Source organism: Doryrhamphus excisus, chromosome 3 (assembly GCF_030265055.1).
Source record: "Doryrhamphus excisus isolate RoL2022-K1 chromosome 3, RoL_Dexc_1.0, whole genome shotgun sequence".
NCBI lineage: Eukaryota > Metazoa > Chordata > Actinopteri > Syngnathiformes > Syngnathidae > Doryrhamphus > Doryrhamphus excisus.
The window spans coordinates 5615324-5628857 of record NC_080468.1 but is presented as its reverse complement, the minus strand read 5'-3'; positions in this window follow the sequence as shown (position 1 = coordinate 5628857).

Here is a 13534-nt window from a genome sequence, read left to right as displayed (position 1 = left end):
ATTGTGTATACAATCCAAATAGATAATTACTTTATATGTATGTACATATTTACAATATTCTTATATAAGCTGGGTACTTTTTCTTCGTTTTCCTTCCCCTAGGGATCTGATGTGGATTATGTTGTGCAGGTGTTCCTCTCACATTCCAAAAACATGCTAGGTTAATTGGCGACTCCAAATTCTCCATAGGTATGAATGTGAGTGTGAATGGTTGTTTGTCTATATGTGTCCTGTGATTGGCTGCCGACCAGTCCAGGGTGTACTCTGTCTGTCAGCTGGGATCGGCTCTAGCATATCCTGTGACCCTCATAAGTATAAGCAGCATAGAAAATGGATGGATGTCCAACATGTTTTTTATACTTAAAGCACAAATTGCTGTTTTCTAACATAACAGTTGTGCATAACACTAACTTTTTTGTGAGAAGTATATTTTTGATATTTTGAATGAGTGCACTTTCAGCCCAAAGGAAGAAAACGAAACCGGTCCAGGGTGTACCCCGCGTATCGCCCAAATACAGCTGGGATAGGCTCCAGCATACCTGCAACCCTGGTGAGGAGAAATTGGATGGATGGATGAAAAAAAAACTATTTAAAAAATGTAAACTGTCAGTTCAGAATAAGTGGCTAATTTTGCATTTTTTTCATACAAGATAATTGTTTATCATATATTGTTGTGATTAGTGCATGTTCTCCCCGTGCAATCGTGGGTTTTATCCGGGTACTCCGGTTTCCTCCCACATTCTAAAAACATGCGAGGTTAATTGGCGACTCCAAATTGTCCATAGGTATGAAAGTGAGTGTGAATGGTTGTTTGTCTATATGTGCCCTGTGATTGGTTGGCGACCAGTCGAGGGTGTACCCCGCCTCACGCCCGAAGACAGCTGGTATAGGCTCCAGCATCGCCGCGACCCTCGTGAGGAAAAGCGGTAGAAAATGAATGAATGAATAAATTATATTTGAATGTGTGCACTTTCAACCCATATGAAGAAAACGATACCAGTCCAGGTTATACCCTGTGTATCTCCCAAAGACAGTTAGGATAGGCTCCAGCATACATGCGACCCTAGTGAGGAGAACTTAGATAGATGGATGAACAAAACAATAGAAATAGAAGGAAACCTATTTAAAAAATGTTAACTTTTATTTCAGTTCAATTCATAAGTGTCTAATTTTGCATTGTTCTCATATATTGTTGTGATAAGTACTCAAAAAATACTCAAAAGTTCCATTTTGTAGAAATTTACTAAGGATCTTATACCTGGTTTCACTGTCTGATGCATTACATACAAGTTTCAAACAAGAGACACAAACTTATGGGAGTATACTAACAACTAAACAAACAAGTCACTGCTTTCGACCACTTACAGCACCTATACTATAATGACTAATTCTCTGAATAAATGAAATACGTTTCATTTGTTTTCCTCCTAGTGATTATGGAGGTCACAAAACCATCATTTCCAAGATACACAAGGCTGCAGAAAGCGTGCCATTTTTTTTTCTCCCCACAAAACAGCGGGAAGACAATAGAGCAAGTAAGAATGTGAGTGACACAAATTCCCTAAACCTCAAAGAACAGCAGAACAAGTGGAGGATGATAAAAAAGGAGAACATCTGGTGAGTGGAGCGCGCTGCCAGGACAAGACAAAGCCATGTGTCTGGCATACACATACCTACACACTTATCGAACAGACACACAAACATGCCGCTAAACATTTATTCATGCATGCACATTCAAACCTGCGTGCCTCCAAACTTACAAAACAAACCCCCCCACACACACACACATACACATGTGCAATATGCCCAGCAGGATTCCGTTCGAAGAGAAGTAGGGGAGGCAAAAAGAGGATGTGATTGGAGGGTCCACTGTTCAGACATGACTAATCTGCATACTCGAAGGCTTAGAAGTGAATATGCATGAGAGAATAAAACGATATGCCTCCGAGCAGACCACCCGCTCTCTCTGGATTACTGTACCCACCTCCGAGCCTTTCATCTTAACGCTGGCATGCAATCAAGCTGATTTAGTACGCAGTGCTCCGGCTTTCACGCACAAGAGGTTGGACATAAGAGACATTAAAGGTGTCGTTAGCAGTCCTCGGAAAGACAAACAAAATACGTCTCCTCCCTTTTGTTCACCAGTCAAATACATTCATATGGCAAACATGCCAAAACATTAACATTATTGACTTCAATGGTAAAGTAAAAACGATAGAAGAGCAAAGACCGCTGCCAAGGCCCAACAGAGGGAGATGACTGTTTCGTCACATAAAAACTACAAATAATGTTCAATAAGTTAGTTTCAATTTCTAGTTCTATGGTCATCATCACTTTTCCTCCTTGCCATGACTGGTGACTTACTGGCGGTATAAGCTAATGAAAAAAACAACAGTATCGCCGTGTCAATCCCTTTGCCCACTGAGCTGTCGTCTCACATGACTCATCACATCACTATGGCACTGAACCAAACGCAAGGATATACATGCAAGCCATGACCAACAGGTGGTGACAAACAACTTCTCACCAAGTGAGTCACAGCAAAGCTTTTTTTCCTGTCACTCACATACACACACAACATGCAGTTGCAGGTTGTCTTACAGTGTTTACCGCAGTGCTGGTATCTATTTGTGGTGGTGCGCTGAAGGGGGTTGGCTATTATTAACAGCCAAAAGGCGGAAAAGATTAGCTGTACTTCACTTCAAAAGGTCCAACAAGTGCTTGAAGGTGATATTGTGCAAGTAACATCTTGTAAATAACTTAATTTTGTTCAATTAATACATTCCCGTGTTCTGTATTGCTGCTGGTTTCACTGTGTTATTTTGTTATTGATAATTTGCGCGTTTTTTCTGCCTCAAGGAATCGTTTGTCACTTACGTCACCAATACAGAGCACGAAGAAGAAAGCAAATGTTTGAAGGCACTGGAAGATTGAAGAGACAAGAGAAAACAGCAAGGCAATGAAAGAGAAGACAAACAAAATGTAAAAAACAGACAGAAAACAAGTTGAACATTGTGATGTGTGGCACCTATATTAAATATATTAAATGTTATATTTTCTCATGTGTATTTAAAATTGCAGGTTTTCCCTGTGCATGTGGGTGTTTTCTCCGGGTACTCCGGTTTCCTCACACATTCCAAAAACATGCTAGGTTAATTGGTGACTCCAAATTGTCCATAGGTATGAATGTGAGTGTGAATGGTTGTTTGTCTATATGTGCCCTGTGATTGGCTGGCGACCAGTCCGGGGTGTACTCTGCCTCTAGTCTTATTTTGCCAAATATTTGTGTCACTTTCTAACACAGGGGTGTCCAAAGTACAAACAAAATTGAAGCATAAAAATGTAAAAATGTAATAAATAGAGCAAGAAGGCAAACTAATAAGAAGAGGAGAAGCTTAAATGTTGTCACTAGTAACTAAGAATACAACAAATCTCTATCTTTATATGTATATTGGGTTTAACAAAAATATGCGTACATGAAAACATCAAAGTGGCCCCCCGCATCCTTTATTTTGCAGGATGCAAGCCCTCAATGGAAAAAGTTTGGACACTCCAGTCCTAAAATGTAGAACTATTTTTGCGATTCCACTGTCCTGTATTTGTTAGTAAACAGACTACTTCGAGGTTCAAGCAGAATGACATTAATTGTTACAAACAGAAAATAGTGGTGGATGGGCAGCTCCGACTACGACAAAAATAGTCAACTCCAATTGCTGACACTCCATTTAACATTGCCTTCCGTCTTCAAAAAAGTAAACATTTTTCAAAGCAACAAACATCCTGGAGGGTGCTTTGGTGCATGTTTTCATGGCTGACATCAAAACGTAGATATAGAAGCGGAGCAGTGAGAGAAAGAATATTTGGAGGGAGTATTAGACACGGAGCTCTGATGGTCCATCAAATATTGAAGAAATGTCTGCTGGAACCATGAATTCACATTTCAAACAGACTCCCTCTAAGACTGTCCTCGCCAATGTATGAATATTTCATTTCAGAACATGGAGTGGCCCTGAAAGGCACCATTACCAAAGCCTAATGTCTGGTGGGGGGAAACATTCTCCATATTTAGCTGAAAGTTGGGGTGAGACCATGTAAGAGCTGCCCATGCGGAACACAGTCTAATGGGGTAATGTATTGGCATCACATTAGCATTACTAGATCGGACTGGATGGAGGCGTAAATGTGTTGGGTTTTTGTTTTTTTTCCTTCCCCAAAGGACAAACTGGGGAAGCAAGGGATTTGGAGCACATAGGTTTTCAATTTATCACCATTCTTTTTTACATAACATGTTCTCCTTCTACAACCAATACTACAGATCTGATGTTTTAAACTGATAATTGACAATAAAGGATAATTTTTGCTGAATCGGTACAGACTAATGCACACATCAATATCAAGGTTGATGAATTAGCCATGAGTGTAAATCCTGATTTCTATGTAAAAATCAACAATGCAATGTTTTTTAAGTTTGTCAGTTTGTGGAAATGCAGCATTACCTTGCTACCGAGCTGACAAAAACAACAATATTAACATAATTAACAAGTACATGGTCCTCGGTTTACGGCACTCTTTTTGCTCGCATGAATTTAAAGAGTGAAAGAGGCCAGACTGAGATGGTTGGGACATGTCCAGAGGAGAGATAGTGAATATATTGATAGAAGGATGCTGCCAGGTAGGAGGTGTAGAGGAAGACCAAAGAGGAGGTTTATGGATATAGTGAAGGAGGACATGAGGGTAGTTGGTGTTAGAGAGACAGATGCGGAAGACAGGGTTGGATGGAGGAGATTGATTTGCCGTGGCGACCCCCGAAGGGAAAAGCCCAAAGAGAAAGAAGAAGAAACACAAGACTCATTAGACTAGTTAGAGTGGAAGAATACACAATCCGCTGACTGTCACAACCACCATTAAGGATAAAGACTGGATTGTATCGTCTACCTCAGTGATTTTCAACAACTGTGCCACGGCACATAAGTGTGCCGTGAGGAATTATTCAATATCTCTTTTTTAAAATTAACATGTATTAATAATTTTCTGCAAATATTATGTCATTGTTGCGTGTCATTGGTGTAAAGACTGGCAGAGCAATGTAATATTCGTCCGTGTGACAACACGTAGCTGGTTGCCTCGTTCCTCTAATAGACTTAGTGATGCACGTGAGAGGTAGTGGTGACATGTTGTAACATTGTTGGTTAAATTAGTATGCGGATCGAAAGGATCTGCTGTGCCGAGTCCGTAATCAGGATAAAACTGAAAGAAGCAAATAATGTTGGTTATTGGTGTGCCGCAAAATTTTCCAACGTAAAAAAACATGCCGTGGCTTCTTCTTAATTAATTCTTCTTCTTAATTAATTTATTTCAGACATGCATACTATGTTACATTATTCTTTCTCACATATACACTTACAATATCTATCTATCCATATATATGTATATATATCTATACACATATACATACACACATATCTACATATATATATATATATACACACACACAACACCTCATTACTACACATGTCTGAAAAGGAGCAGGAAGAAGCAAAGCTTATTAAATCCTACCCCTTCTCCACGCCATAGCAGTTACCAATTCAATAAGTGATTTTTCCACACATATAATCACAGAATCTTACATAATACAAAACAACAAAAGAAGAGTGGGAACATCGGACACCCCAGCAAAACCCCAGGACATTGCTGAAGCACACCACCAACCCCGCCAGTCAACCCACCTGGCCCCGACTCCCCTAGCCCCTGAGTGCTCCCACCGGGTACCCAGCACCCCAGGAGTCCCCGCACACCCCGCTGCCCTCCAATAAGCTGCCATTTTGGCTGGACCCACAATTATGTGTGATCCCTGGGCGGGCCTACATCTGGATGGATTGTTTGGATTGGATTGGATTGTTATCCAACAGGCTCAAAAAAGGTTAAAAAAAACACTGGTCTACCTGGATGTTGTGAGGATGACGAGGAGGTGATCCATCAACAACCTCTCCATTGTAAAACAAAACAGCCTACAACATCAAGAAAGTCAACTGTCCATTCTGCACTTTGAATGACCTTGGGTACGAACTGTGCTATAGAAATAAACTTACCTAGCCTATTGAATGTGCTATATGACTCAACGCTGAAATGAGCAAAGTGATGTGTCCCAGAAATGATCTTTCCTTCCTGAGGCAACACCTATGCTTCTTCTGCTTCAATGTTGACTTCAATGTGTAGAAAAAGTAGAAAAAAAGAAGCACGGACAGAGATGTTGACGGTGTGGAAATAGTTAAAGCCATAAAGACATACAGTAGCGCAGACCATGACCCTGCGCCCTCCTAGGTATCCCCCTGCGCAGAATTCTTATTCCCTACCAAACTGACAAAGTGTTTTTAATCTTTTCTTTCCCTCTCTCCTGGAGATTGGGGAAACAAAAATCAATAGCTGCTGGCAGGCGATCTAGCAGGCCGGTGAATTACAGGGTGTGCGCCGCGACCGGCATGCTGCATCATGGGGGCCTTGGAATGAGGGACCTTGAGAGAGGCATCAGAGACACGGGAGGTTGCAGGGGTCACTCTGAGTCCGCAGTCTGAGGAGTAGGGTATTTACTACCCGGGGCCGGCTCACTGTGATGAAAAATAACACCACGACGAGAGAAAAAAAAAAAAAAAAGAGTAAAAAGTGGCTGTGATTTGTACATGTGCTCATCTAATGCTATATGCAATACAGGTGATGATATCAAGCACAAGCACATTTGTTTTCCTTTTCTTTGAATCCCTCGCTCCTCTCTCCCAAATGGGAAATGATTCATTAGAGTTAGGTGATTTAGAACGTGGCAGTTGTGGCCGATCAATATGCATGGGCCCATCTGTCAATACGTGATTTCTGCTGGTAATTAGCTGATGTGGGCCAGTGGTTGTGAATATTGCCTGGCAACTGACAGCCTGCTTGTGTCTGTCAACAGTATGGTGTTGGTGGGGTGGGAGTGGGGGTGGGAGTGGGGGGTACCCAGGTGGTAGCGGCTGACTGAGTGCCGATCAATGAAATACAATGCTTCAAGGCCCAAACCACGTTTATAAAGACATCGTCTATTATTAGATACTGAACAAGTCTTTTAAGATGTTGGGATTAGATTGCATCCTTGAAATTTAGCATTGGCCAATAAGCCATTGTATAATAATATATAATATACGTATATAATGGTGCAGATCTGCATAAATTGCAGAGCCAATACTTTTTCATACGGAATAATGTTTATTGGTATGTTTATTTACACTCCTGATTTTATGAAAATTTTAAGACCAGTTGAACATTTTTTTAAAGTGGTTTTCAACTGGGTTTTCTCCGGGTACTCCGGTTTCCACCACGTTCCAAAAATTATTCATTCATTCATTTTCTACCGCTTTTTCCTCACAAGGGTCGCGGGGGTGCTGGAGCCTATCCCAGCTGTCTTTGGGCGAGAGGCGGGGTACACCCTGGACTGGTCGCCAGCCAATCACAGGGCACATATAGACAAACAACCATTCACACTCACATTCATACCTATGGACAATTTGGAGTCACCAATTAACCTAGCATGTTTTTGGAATGTGGGAGGAAACCGGAGTACCCGGAGAAAACCCACGCATGCACGGGGAGAACATGCAAACTCCACACAGAGATGGCCGAGGGTGGAATTGAACCCTGGTCTCCTAGCTGTGAGGTCTGCATGCTAACCACTCGACCGCCGTGCCGCCCCGTTCCAAAAATATGTATGCTAATTTATTTGTCAACTACATTGTCCGTAGGTCTGAATGTGAGTGTGAATGGTTGTTTGTCTATATGTTCCCTGTGACTGGCTGGAACCCATTCCAGGGTGAACCCCACCTCTCGCCAAAAGTCATCTGGGATTGTCTCCAGCATACCTCTGCGACCCTCGCAAGAATATATTGATGAAATGAATGAAAACTACTGTAGATTCACACCTCTGTTACCTCAAATGACTGAAGTATCACAAGTATCAATATTTTGATTTGACAATCTATTTGAAGAGCTGTTATCTCAATTATCGATATTGCAGTATCGATCTGCGGCAAAGTTGTTTTACATGAACTTTGAACAGACATTTGTGCACATGCAACATGCATTTATTTGCTCCAGAAGTGGAAAAAATGTATCCGATTTCTCGATTATAGCGATGGAAGACAGCTGGCAGCGAGACAATTAAGAGTGTGAAAATGATAATGATGATGACACTTTTAAAATGCTTTGTTTTCCCGAGTATGCCAAGGAAGTCCGCCCACGGCACCTTGCAGCTACATCAGCAACTTAAACTGAGGTGAATTCATTGGAACACAAATAAATGTGCACTCATCCTAATATCTCCATATCAGTGATTCTATAGGAAAAAAATAAAGTGTACATGTGTAGGTGTAAATGCTTGCAGAAGGATGCCTGTCTGCGGCTCATTTGCATTTGCATATTAGAGTGTTTTCTGGGGGAAAATGAGCTGTAGAAATTAATTCAGGATTAATTGGTGCCTTTATCTCGTTAGGACAATCTAATTTAGGGGATGATGGAATTGTTTAGACTCCCTTTTGCATAATTGGATTGCGGTGAATGGCTGTCATTACCGTCTTTTTAGCATCGTCTGCGGGCCCCCCTCTCTCCGTGCAGGCCCCAGCCTCATAAAGAGCCATCATGTGTTGCGCCAGTGTTTTCGTAACCCCCCCCAACCACCACCCCTACCCTGCAACACACAACACACCAGCTAGGCTGCAAAATACGATCATGTGGCTAACCGCGCAGCAGTGATTAGCTCCTGTTTCAAATCCATTAGCATACTGCAAGCGGCGCACCATGGAGGAGATTTCTCATGAACGCCTAAACCATGTGACTAACAACATGGCGATGATTGACTGTTAGCGACAGTGATTCATTTTAGACCCGGTTGCTGTCAGTCTTTGTGGTTTATGCTTAAGACGGCCTCTTTTCTTTTCAAAAAGCTTTTGGTCATGGTATTGGTTTTATTTGTTTCAGACATGCTTAACAAAGTCACATCAAGTCTACACTTGCACAGCTAAGCATGTCAGAAAAGGAATAGGATGAAGCAGAGCTTATTTAATCCTACATCTTCTCAATGCTGAGTTGTCATTAGTTAATTTTTTTTTTCATAGAAAAAATAAAAAAACATTTTAAATAACATATGAATAATGAAAATATTATTTTTTTCAATAAATAAATAAGTACAGGATACTGATTTAAGACTATAATATTTGTAACTAATTAAATGTATTGCTTGATATTGGCAAAAACGAAAAAATTGGCATACATTCCTCCACGTAGTAAAAGCAGTAGTGTGCATTCAGGGCCAGCAAAATTTACAACTTTTAAAACTGGCTCAATTAAATTATTATTATTTATTAAATTATTTATTATATTTTATTATATTATATATATATATCATAATATATATTATATTTTATATTATATTTAATTATTTATTATATAATTATTAATTATGCCTAACAGCCCATTGTAATGGTTTCGTCATGTGTTTCTTGGCTGCACTGCTTCCAGTCGGATTATTCAGAATCAGGAGTGCTGGTCCCTGTCACAGACACACTATGAGCAATGTGGTTGTTTATTTTAGCCAATTTAACTTCTGATTTGCCTCTCAGGGCCAGTTTGCAGGCTACCTCGTCTTATTGAAGCAAATGGCAGGACCCAAGTCCTAATTTGCTGATCAGATTAATACTCTTCAACAAGATACTGTAGGTTTGGGCCACTGATGAGGTGAAACTCATATATGATGAGTAGATGTATTTTAGTTTAAAGTTTTTGATTTTTGTCATATTGCTACATACAGTAATATTTAGTAGATACAGTAATAATAAAAACTGCGACTAATGTAGTTTAGAGGACTGGCATAGTCTTAAATTTATCACCATGCGGTTTCTATTTCCACTAGTTGAGCACCAACTCTAAAAACATCAACAATTACCAGTGAAAATATGTTATTGAAAGAATAGTTCCAATTTTTTTATATGAAATTGTATAACATCCCCATCAGCAGTGTTGTGTATGTGTTTCACAGTGCTCTCACTTTAGCTCTCTAGCGTCACAGTGGTCCTCATCCGGGCACGTAAACACTGTAAAACACATTTGTGTATAGTGGGAGAGGAAGAGAAAATAACTGTGAGCTCTGACTTTTTTGTATTTTTGGTTTTGTGATGCAAATGTACTGCAGTTTTGAACGCATATTAATTTACTATTTTCTATTGTGGGCTATTGTGTGGACTTGGATCATAGGATGAAGTTGGAGGGAAAAGCTTGAAGTTGCTGGTATAAATGTCCCCGGTATCGGTGACAATGTATTGGAAAATATAGGTTAAAAAATATAGGTCTAGGAAAATATAGGTCTTGCTTCATTATTAATGGTATTGCAGCAACCATAACCCTGCTCCATAACATACCTCATACGGAGAGGAGATCCGCGTTGACAATAAGTCACTATGTTTAGAGAAGAGGGTTTCACAGTCAAAGTAAAAGACAAGGCGTGTTTCTTGCGTCATGCATTTATTCAGTAATGAAATACAAGCCATCGATAAAGGTAACTGCTGATGGCGCCATGCAATGGCGGTAAAGCTGTAAAAACTCTACCCAAACTCAATCGGCCAGCATGACAAAACTCAAAGCCTACATAAGGCAAAGACTACTTAACTACATTACCGAACTGCAATCGGCATCACCGTTGGCAGAACACAGTTACAGTGGTAACAGTAACCTGAATTGACTGCCGCTGTGACTGGCCACAACATTAGGTACACCCGCACAGTAGAAAGCTGTATAAATATTCTGCCTGTATGACTATCATACAGCATTATATACACAAGCATGGCAGAATATTACACCCCTCTCAATACATACATAACTTGCGTCAAAATGTATGCGGTGCCTTTCACAAGACAGCTGTTTGTTTTGTACAGACAGAGTGAAATAGATACTGTAGGTATTGTATTCATCTCCAAGCTGGATTTGGCCCCCAGATTGGATTTTGACGTGTGCGCTACAGAGACAAGAAGACAGAACTTGGACACACTCCTCCCTTGGCCTAGTGGCCAACAGTGTAGGCATGTGGCAGATGAGATTGTGGTTTGAATCCAGGGTAAATGGCAACATATGGCAATATATATTATAATACTGGCCCTCACAGTGAGTGACGAGGAATATTCTGCCTTGTCAAGACCCCGCTGAGGGCCTTGGCACCACCCGCCATTGAGTAAAAACAAGGAAAAGAAATGAGTGTCCAGACCTGTGTGGGGAAAAAGACACTAATTCCCAATCATCTTGTCCAGTATTCCTTTATATTGTATGATTGTTGTTGCCCAATATGGCTGCTTTTCTCTTTCATAGTCCAACACGTTTTGCCCTTTCATTATTTCCACAATCTCTACAAGACAGTCAGCAGCGAGCGGGTTCCCCCTAACGTGGGATGAAAATCAATAGGAGCAGAGCAAAGCGCATGCATAGGATCACTCACTGGAATACCTGATCTTCTCACTTCAACAACATTGATGTAACTATGGAAACAAGTTCCCAAGATGAACGGAGATATGCCCATCTCCTGACAAAAGGCCTTTTTATATCTTGTCCAGCTGGGTTAGCCTATAGCACAACATGACAGAGGTTTTCTATCTGCAGCTTCCCACTGTGATACCATCATCATTTGTCTGAAAGGACAAATTGTATATATATTATTCTGCGGCTCGGTCTCTGGTAAACAAGGCAGGGAGAAATTGAATCTATGGTGCTGATTCTCAGGCTCTGCCAGGCTAATTGAGTTGATGTCCCCGGAGGAGCTGGACATACTGTAAAAACAGACTCAATCAAGTCATATAGCTCATGTACTGTACTTACTGGAAGTGACTTGTGTTTATTTTGCACGCCCATGCAGATGAAGTGGTGGTTTCATCTGCAATGCAATGCAACGCGATTATGGCCTAAAGCTGGGGCATACTCTACCTGTGAGCCCTCCTGTTTTCCCCGGAATAAATAGTTTCTCATGAATTTCTCATAATTTAGCTTTCAAAAAATAAAATAAATCCTCTCCAGTACTGCAGGTGACAGTGGTGATGGTGTCCATGCTAAAATGCAGTCCTAACTTTCTTGGTTGTGACGTACTAGCTTGGCAACCTGAGCAATGGTGCAGCACATCGGAAGTGGGAAGTCGTCCCACTGCCTTCCGATGTGCTGCTGTCTATTTGTCTAATAAGTAATAATATCCTATTAATGAATCACTTTCATTTTCCAAAAAACATCCCTGGCAAAGGGCTGGTCTAAGCTCAGGTGTCAAAGTGACAGGTCTCTCCTTCCTAACCAATCCCTCCAGTTTAGTGTGATGATAACCTCCAAAAAATCAGAACCTCACAGCTTGACTGTAAATCAGGGGTCTCAAACTCGATTTACTTGGGGGCCACTGGAGCTCGAGTCTGGGTGAGACTAGGCCGCATCAGGTTTTCCAAAAAAAAAAAAAAAAAAAAAAAACTCATTTATTAATTTTTTTACAAAAAATTTACAATTTTTTTTTTTAAATACTTCACTTTGGTTCCAATTTTCTACAAGAAAAGCTCTGATAAAACATTCCACTGTTCGCAAATATCTTACTCTTTATTTTTCTACACAAAATAAGATGAAAAATAAATAAACAAATCAAGAATAAAGAAAATCAATCAGTAATAAATAAATAATAATAATAATAAAATGGCAAATAATAAAAACTTAAGAAACCACATACGTATAGTTGGTGGGTAGACAAATTATTTTTTTCAGATTAAAATTAACAAAGCATTATTAGAGCCCTGTAGACATGACAAAACACGACTATAGTCACATTTATACTCTTTTTATTTACAACATATTGCGCAACTGCAGGGTCTTGAGACACATGCTAACTCGCAAACTAGAGAGCTAGCGACCTAAACGGTAGCCTTCAAGTTATTTACTTTAAACTTAAATAGCCAAAAACTTACCACTTCCACACGGATAGGGAGGATAACTATTAACAGTTATTTAACCTTTAACATGAACATTAATCAAACGTAATATTTTTTTCTGTGTACATGATACCATACAGCATCCATATCAAACTTGCGCGGGCCGCACTAACATTAAACTTTCATATCAAGGCGGGGGCCTCAAACTAGTGTCCTGTGGGCCACATTTGGCCCGCGTGTTTGAGACCCCTGCTGTAAATGCTGTGACTGTGGTCTGCTATATTCTATTCAGAGGGCATACAGCCCACTGTTCTCCAATTTTCGATTATCATTTGCACATTGAATAACAGTGACTGTAAAAGTGACTCAAAAACACTCTCCGTCTCTAATTGTTCATTAGCAATAAAGTAAAAGAATGAGATGAAGAGATGAGAAGTGAGTAGGGCTTTGACAGGTTCACTTGCAGCACAGAAGCATCAACGGGTGAAAAAAGGAACAGGACGCTCACTGGGCCTTTCCGTGTTGTCAACTGACAATTTACTGAGTTGTTTGGTGTGTGCAAAGTGTGTCGCGCTTTTGAT